Source organism: Nerophis lumbriciformis, linkage group LG18 (genome assembly GCF_033978685.3).
Source record: "Nerophis lumbriciformis linkage group LG18, RoL_Nlum_v2.1, whole genome shotgun sequence".
Taxonomy (NCBI): Eukaryota; Metazoa; Chordata; class Actinopteri; order Syngnathiformes; family Syngnathidae; genus Nerophis; species Nerophis lumbriciformis.
The window spans coordinates 4,063,391-4,072,550 of NC_084565.2; positions in this window are offsets into that span (position 1 = coordinate 4,063,391).

A 9,160-nucleotide genomic window follows, 5' to 3' on the forward strand; every position below is an offset into this window, starting at 1 on the left:
GCACATCTTCTGAAGTCAACCAACGCATGAAGTAGGATGTTGTCATCTAGTCACATGTTCTCATTAAACATGATGTTTGAATATCTTCATAAGTCAACCAACGCATGAAATAGCATGTTGTCATCTAGTCACACGTTCTCAATAAACATGATGTTTGCACATCTTCATAAGTCAACCAACACGTGAAAAAGCATGTTGTCATGTAGTCACACGTTCTCATTAAACAAGATGTTTGCACATCTTCATAAGTCAACCAACGCATGATATAGCATGTTGTCATCTAGTCACACGTTCTCAATAAACATGATGTTTGCACATCTTCATAAGTTAACCAACGCATGAAATAGGATGTTGTCATCTAGTCACACATTCTCATCAAACATGTTTGCACATCTTCATAAACCAACCAACGCATGTGTTAGCGTGTTTTCATCTAGTCACACGTTCTCATTAAACATGATGTTTGCACATATTCATCAGTCAACCAATGCATGAGATAGCATGTTGTCATCTAGTCACCCATTCTCATTAAACATGATGTTTGCACATCTTCATAAGTCAACCAACACATGAAATAGCATGTTGTCATCTAGTCACACATTCTTATTAAACATGATCTTTGCACATCTTCATAAGTCAACCAACGCATGAGATAGCATGTTGTCATCTAGTCTCACGGTCTCATTAAACATGTTTTCACATCTTCATAAGTCACCCAACATATGAGATAGCATATTGTCATCTTGTTACCCATTCTCATTAAACATGATGTTTGCACATCTTCATAAGTCAACCAACGCATGAGATAGCATGTTGTCATCTAGTCACACGTTCTCATTAAACATGATGTTTGCACATCTTCATAAGTCACCCAACATAGGAGATAGCATGTTGTCATCTCGTCACATGTTCTCATTAAACAAGATGTTTGCACATCTTCATAAGTCAACCAACGCATTAGATAAGATGTTGTCATCTAGTTACACGTTCTCATTAAACATGATGTTTGCACATCTTCATAAGTCAACCAACGCATGAAATAGCATGTTGTCATCTAGTCACACGTTCTTATTAAACGTGATCTTTGCACATCTTCATAAGTCAACCAGCGCATGAGATAGCATGTTGTCATCTAGTCTCACGGTCTCATTAAACATGTTTTCACATCTTCATAAGTCAACCAACGCATGAGATAGCATGTTGTCATCTAGTCACACATTCTCATCAAACATGTTTGCACATCTTCATAAGTCAAAGATAGCATGTCATCTAGTCACATGTTCTCTTTAAACATGATGTTTGCACATCTTCATAAGTCAACCAACACATGAAATAACTTGTTGTCATCTAGTCACACGTTCTCATTAAACAAGATGTTTGCACATCTTCATAAGTCAACCAATGCATGAGAGAACATGTTGTCATCCAGTCACACGGTCTAATTAAACATGTTTGCACATCTTCATAAGTCAACCAATGCATGAGAGAACATGTTGTCATCCAGTCACACGGTCTAATTAAACATGTTTGCACATCTTCATAAGTCACCCAACGCATGAGATAGCATGTTGTCATCTAGTCACACGTTCTCATTAAACATGATGTTTGCACATCTTCATAAGTCAACCAACGCATTAGATAGGATGTTGTCATCTAGTTACACGTTCTCATTAAACATGATGTTCGCACATCTTCATAAGTCAAAGATAGCGTGTCATCTAGTCACATGTTCTCTTTAAATATGATGTTTGCACATCTTCAAAAGTCAACCAACACATGAAATAGCATGTTGTCATCTAGTCACACATTCTCATCAAACATTATGTTTGCACATCTTCATAAGTCAAAGATAGCATGTCATCTAGTCACATATTCTCTTTAAACATGATGTTTGCACATCTTCAAAAGTCAACCAACACTTGAAATAGCATGTTGTCATCTTGTCACACGTTCACATTAAACATGATGTTTGCACATCTTCATAAGTCAAAGATAGCATGTCATCTAGTCACATATTCTCTTTAAACATGATGTTTGCACATCTTCATAAGTCAACCAACACTTGATAGCATGTTGTCATCTAGTCACACATTCTCATCAAACATGATGTTTGCACATCTTCATAAGTCAACCAACGCATGAGATAGCATGTTGTTATCTAGTCCCATGTTCTCATTAAACTTGATGTTTGCACATCTGCATAAGTCAACCAAGGCATGTGTTAGCGTGTTGTCATCTTGTCACACGTTCTTATTAAACATGATGTTTGCACATCTTCATAAGTCAACCAACGCATGTGTTAGCGTGTTGTCATTTAGTTACACGTTCTCATTAAACATGTTTGCACATCTTCAAAAGTCAACCAACGCATGAGATAGCGTGTTGTCATCTAGTCACACGTTCTCATTAAACATGATTGCATATCTTCATAAGTCAACCAACGCATGAGATAGCGTGTTGTCATCTAGTCACACGTTCTCATTAAACATGATTGCATATCTTCATAAACCAACCAACGCATGTTAGCGTGTTTTCATCTAGTCACACGTTCACATTAAACATGATGTTTGCACATATTCATAAGTCAACCAATGCATGAGATAGCATGTTGTCATCTAGTCACCCATTCTCATTAAACATGATGTTTGCACATCTTCATAAGTCAACCAACACATGAAATAGCATGTTGTCATCTAGTCACACGTTCTTATTAAACATGATCTTTGCACATCTTCATAAGTCAACCAACGCATGAGATAGCATGTTGTCATCTAGTCTCACGGTCTCATTAAGCATGTTTGCACATCTTCATAAGTCACCTAGCATAGGAGATAGCATGTTGTCATCTAGTCACATGTTCTCATTAAACAAGATGTTTGCACATCTTCATAAGTCAACCAACGCATTAGATAAGATGTTGTCATCTAGTTACACGTTCTCATTAAACATGATGTTTGCATATCTTCATAAGTCAACCAACGCATGTGTTAGCATGTTGTCATCTAGTCACGCGTTCTCATTAAAAATTATGTTTGCACATCTTCATAAGTCAACAAAGATAGCATGTTGTCATCTAGTCAATTGTTCTCATTAAACATGTTTGCACATCTTCATAAGCCACCCAACATTTGAGATAGCATGTTGTCATCTTGTCACCCATTTTCATTAAACATGTTTGCACATCTTCATAAGTCAACCAACGCATGAGATGGCATGTTGTCATCTAGTCACACGTTCTCATTAAAAATGATGTTTGCACATCTTCACAAGTCAACCAATGCATGTGTTAGCATGTTGTCATTTAGTCACACGTTCTCATTAAACATGATGTTTGCACATCTTCACAAGTCAACCAATGCATGTGTTAGCATGTTGTCATTTAGTCACACATTCTCATTAAACATGTTTGCATATCTTCATAAGTCAACCAACGCATGTGTTAGCGTGTTGTCATCTAGTCACATGTTCTCATTAAACTTGATGTTTGCACATCTTCATAAGTCAACCAACGCATGTGTTAGCGTGTTGTCATCTAGTCACACGTTCTCATTAAACATGATGGCGCTGACTTGACTTGACTTGAGTTTGTTTATTTTGGCCGATCGCCCAGGTTTTAAAAGTCATCCAGCATGCCTGAACGCTGGGAAAAGACCAGTTGAACAATGACCCAACATGTAAATAAGACCTTTTAGTAAACTGATGGTTTCGAAGGAAGCTTTTTTTCAGCTCTAGCATCTGGTGGTTAGATCAGAACTAAGGTCTACTTTGAGGATGCAGTACACTGCTCAAGTTGAAGTATTTCCTCTTCATACACACACCTTCTAGTGCTGCCGTGTGATAGCAATTCCAGATGCAAGACTTTAACCTCTGCTCTTGTTTATTCCAACACATTATGTAACAGGTTGATTCCCTTCCAGATGCCCCTCCTTCCTTTCCCTCGGACTATGCGAGCCTCTGTCAGGTCGATCTTCACGCAGCAGAACTCTCGCCATGATTCTGCAGGCTCTTTTCGAATGCTTTGACCTGAGCAGCTTGCTGCTGTTTGCTTTTGTTGTGCTGCTGTTGACGGATGTGGTCCGAAACTGGAGACCCCGCAGTTTCCCGCCCGGACCCTGGGCCGTGCCTTGTCTCGGGAATGTCTTTACCCGAACCGACTACAAAACTATGGAGAATGTGAGACGAACGTCAGACGACGTGTTGATCCCAAATCATGGTTGAGCTGATCTCGCGGTTTTGTTGGTCCACAGCTTGCAAAGGAGTACGGCCCGGTGTTCAGCCTGAGGAAAGGCAGTGAGAGGATGGTGTTTGTTTGGGGTTACAAGATGGTCAAAGAAGCGCTCGTTACCCAGCTGGACAGCTTTGTAGATCGGCCCGTTGTCCAACTCTTCCATAAGTATTTCAAAGGCATGGGTGAGTTAAGGAGCTTCACAATCATTTCCTTTACAGTCCAAAACATGCATGATTTCTGACTCCTGTGACTGACTGGTGACCAGTCCAGGGCCAGGTGGGACAGGCTCCCCGACTCCTGTGACTGACTGGTGACCAGTCCAGGGCCAGGTGGGACAGGCTCCCCGACTCCTGTGACTGACTGGTGACCAGTCCAGGGCCAGGTGGGAGAGGCTCCCCAGTGGCCTTGAACAGGAAAATGGAGTAACTTTGTATCATATTGTTAAATGGTTTCAAATGTGCCAGGCATCGTAATGAGCAATGGCTACCTGTGGAAGAAGCAGAGGAAATTTGCCAACACTCACCTGCGATACTTTGGCGAAGGCCAGAAGTCCCTAGAAAACTACATTGAGACGGAATGTCACTTCCTTCGTGAGGCGTTCAAAGAGGAACAAGGCAGGTCAACTTCAGAGAGTTCCCTTGGAAATAGAAATGTACTGACGCATCATTTCCGCATTCTGCCTTTCCAGGAAAGCCCTTCAACCCTATGTACATCATAACAAACGCTGTAAGTAACATCATCGCCTCCGTGCTCTTCGGACGCCGCTTTGAGTACAGCGACGGGACTTTTCGCAAGTTCCTAGAGTTGGATAACGAGGCGATTGCGCTCGCCACCGCCGAGGTTATGCAGGTCATGGCCGCCACCGCCTCAGTTTAGCACCACGGTCCAATTTAGCTGGCTTGCGGCGTCGACCTGAAACGTTTGTTCGGTCCGCAGCTTTGCGACGCCTTCCCCCGCCTGCTCAATTACCTGCCTGGCCCACACCAGAAGGTCCACGCCAACTACAGGGAGGTCATGCTCTTTCTGCAGAAGGAAGTGGAGAAGCACCAAGAAGAGCGGAACCCGGACGAACCCCGGGATTATATCGACGTGTTCCTCGGCGAGATAGAGAAGGTGGGTTGCTGCCTTTTTTCGCCCTGCAAACTTAGACTTGATTCCAGCTACAAGGGGTGCCCAAATTAGGCCTGCTTAGTCCTCCACATGGAGAGGAGCCAGATGAGGTGGTTCGGGCATCTGGTCAGGATGCCACCTGAATGCCTCCTTAGGGAGGTGTTTAGGGCACGTCCGACCGGTAGGACGTGACCCAGGACACGTTGGGTAGACTATGTCTCCCGGCTGCCCTGGGAATGCCTCGGGATCCCCCGGGAAGAGCTGGACGAAGTGGCTGGGGAGAGGAGAGTCTGGGCTTCCCTGCTTAGACTGCTGCCCCGGCGACCCGACCTCGGATAAGCGGAAGAAGATGGATGGATGGATAGTCATTTTCTTTTGACCATCTCCACTACCTTATATGTGGCTGCATGGGACTTGAAGGGGAACTGCAACTTTTCTGGAAACTTCTGATCCTGAATGTAAGGAGGATGCTCTACAGTTTTAGGAGCTGTGTGCTGAACAGATACAGATTAAGTCAAACACTAAAGTGTTGCTAAGTGCTAAACAAGAAAATAATACACCCGTCAAGTACTGTACAATGTCTGCTCTCACCGGGATAGACTGATTGGATGTTTATATCTTCCTCTTTACATCAACAATTCATCATCATCCTTACAGAAGTTACAAAATGTTACTTAACAGCAACAATGTAACACAACATGAAACGTATACAAAATCAAGTCAAATCAACGAGTAAGAAGTAAGAGGAGTCCATGGCTTAGTGCCCAGCATGTGGGAGGTGCATGACCTTGATACTGTAAAGTCCTTACAAAAACGACATGAATGTGACTATCTCTAAAATCTTCTGCTGGTAACACTTTCCAAAACAAATCCTTTCTGTTGGAAACTTTGCAGAGGAAGGAAGACCCACGGGCCGGCTTTAACATTGAATCCCTGGTGGTTAGCACTCTCGACATGGTGGAGGCCGGCACAGAAACCTCCGCCACAACCTTACGCTGGGCTCTAGTCTACATGCTGCACTACCCGGAGATACAGAGTGAGTCCACGTGTCGCTTCCACAGCCAGTTTGTGCAGAATCTTCCAGTTCTGACACCTGACTCTCCCAGAGGAGGTCCAGGCGGAGATCGACAGAGTGATCGGACAGGCTCGCCAACCCACATTGGCCGACAGACCCAACATGCCCTACACCGAGGCCGTCATCCATGAAACTCAGCGGATGGGGGACGTAATTCCTTTGGGGTTCCCCAAGATGGCCAGTCTTGATGCTACACTGGGAGGATATGTCATCCCAAAGGTAAACACTAAAACAGCTGCAACAATGCTCTAATCCCACATCAAGACCGAGGCAACCTCATATCCTCTGATTACCGCTTCCAGGGCACAGCCATCATCACCATCCTAACATCCGTGCTTTACGACAAGAGCGAGTGGGAGACCCCAGACAGGTTCAACCCTCAACACTTCTTGGATTCAGAAGGCCAATTCCGCAGAAGAAATGCATTTCTACCATTCTCAGCAGGTTCCAAAACTCTCCACAAAGCCAGGACTTCTGGTTTCAGTGGAAAAGCTCATGCTGCCAACCATGTTCTTGCTTCCAGGTAAGCGTTCGTGTTTGGGGGAGCAGCTGGCCAGGATGGAGCTGTTCCTTTTCTTCACGACTCTGATGCAACACTTCACCTTCACCGCCATTCCGGGGGAGATGCCGAACCTGGAGGGCGTGATGGGCTTCACGCACTCTCCCGTACAGTTCAGGCTTCTTGCGGTGCCTCGCTGATGCCCTCCACCTTCTCTCCAGCTCCTCTCCTTTCGAGTGCCCGTCATTTATAAGTCCGATCATGCAGGGTCATCTGACCTAATCTTGTCTTGCCCAATAAAAGTGCTTTATAACTGTCGGAGGCAGATATTTACATATATCCGAATTTTAATGTTACTTCTTTTTATTTCATTGTCATATTACAAAACAGCTAGTGTTTTTCTTCCAAATGTGGTCTTTTGGTTGTCTGCAAAACTGTGTGCTTAACCTTGAAGTGAGGAATGTTAGAGAGAGCGATAATAAACATTTGTTTTGGCTAGGGAGACATGACTGCCGGGGGGTGGTCTCAAATGTATATCTGCAAAGCTTTGAAAATATACAACAAAATACCTATTCTGTCTCTGGTGGTTTTTCAACCTCAGCTTTAAGCGTCGTAAAAAGCTTGGGAGCGACTTGTGACTTGAATTCCCTGGGAGGAACAACTGGTCCAAAACACTTGGCTTATTACTCGGGCTGTCAAAAGTTAACGCGATAATAACGCGTTAAGTATAAGTTTTCAGCGACGATCCTTTTTGTACGACACCCTCGGCCCATTGTAGCATGGGAAGCTCGAAAATAGCGAGCAGAAGTGCACAAAGAAAAGCGGGACATTATGAAAATATCAGATATAAAGCCATGGCAAGTCATTCTCCCGACAGGATAAGACCATTTTATCTCCAAATGCCGCCAGACGACATAAGAGAGGTAAAGCTTTACTTCCGTGGTTCGACACCACTACTACACTCCTACTTGCAGTCCTCCTACACTCCTGCTACACTCCTACTTGCAGTCTTCCTACACTCCTGCTACACTCCTACTTGCAGTCCTGCTACACTCCTGCTACACTCCTACTTGGTAGAGCTTTACTTCCGTGATTAGATTAGTTAAGGTGCAGTGCTAGCATAAAGTGTACTTTACTCTACTTGCACTCCTACTACACTCCTACACTCTTACTTGCACACTCCTACACTCCAACTTGCAATCCTACTACACTCCTACTACATTACTACTAAAATCAAATTGCAATCATACTACACTCCTACTTGCACTCCTACTATACTTCTACTTGCCCTCCTACTACACTCTTAATACACTCCTACTTGCACCCCTACTTGCACTCCTGCTACATTCCTACTACACTACTACTACACTCCTGCTACAATCCTACTACACTTCTACTACACTCCTACTTGCACTCCTACGACACTCCTACTTACACTCCTACTACACTCCTACTACACTCCTACTTGCACTACTACTACACTACTACTACACTCCAACTTACAATCCTACTACACTCCTACTACATTATTACTAAAATCAAATTGCAATCATACTACACTCCTACTTGCACTCCTACTATACTTCTACTTGCCCTCCTACTACACTCTTCCTACACTCCTACTACACTCCTACTTGCACTCCTACTTGCACTCCTGCTACACTCCTACTACACTACTATTACATTCCTGCTACAATCCTACTACACTTCTAATACACTCCTACTTGCACTCCTACTACACTCCTACTTACACTCCTACTACACTCTTACTTACACTCCTACTTGCACTACTACTACTACACTCCTACTACACTCCAACTTGCACTCTTACTACACTCCTACTTCACTCCTACTTGCACTCCTACTTGCACTCCTACTACACTGCTACTACATTCCTACTACACTCCTACTTACACTCCTACTTGCACTCCTACTTGCACTCCTACTACACTGCTACTACACTCCTACTACACTCCTGCTACATTCCTACTTGCGCTCCTACTTGCACTCCTACTACACTACTACTACCCTCCTACTACACTACTACTACACTCCTACTACACTCCTGCTACAATTCCACTACACTCCTACTTGCACTCCTACTACAATCCTGCTACACTCCTACTTACACTCCTACTTACACTCCTACTACACTCCTACTTGCACTCCTACTACACTACTACTACACTCCTACTTACACTCCTACTACACTCCTACTTGCACTCCTACTACACTCCTACTTGCACTC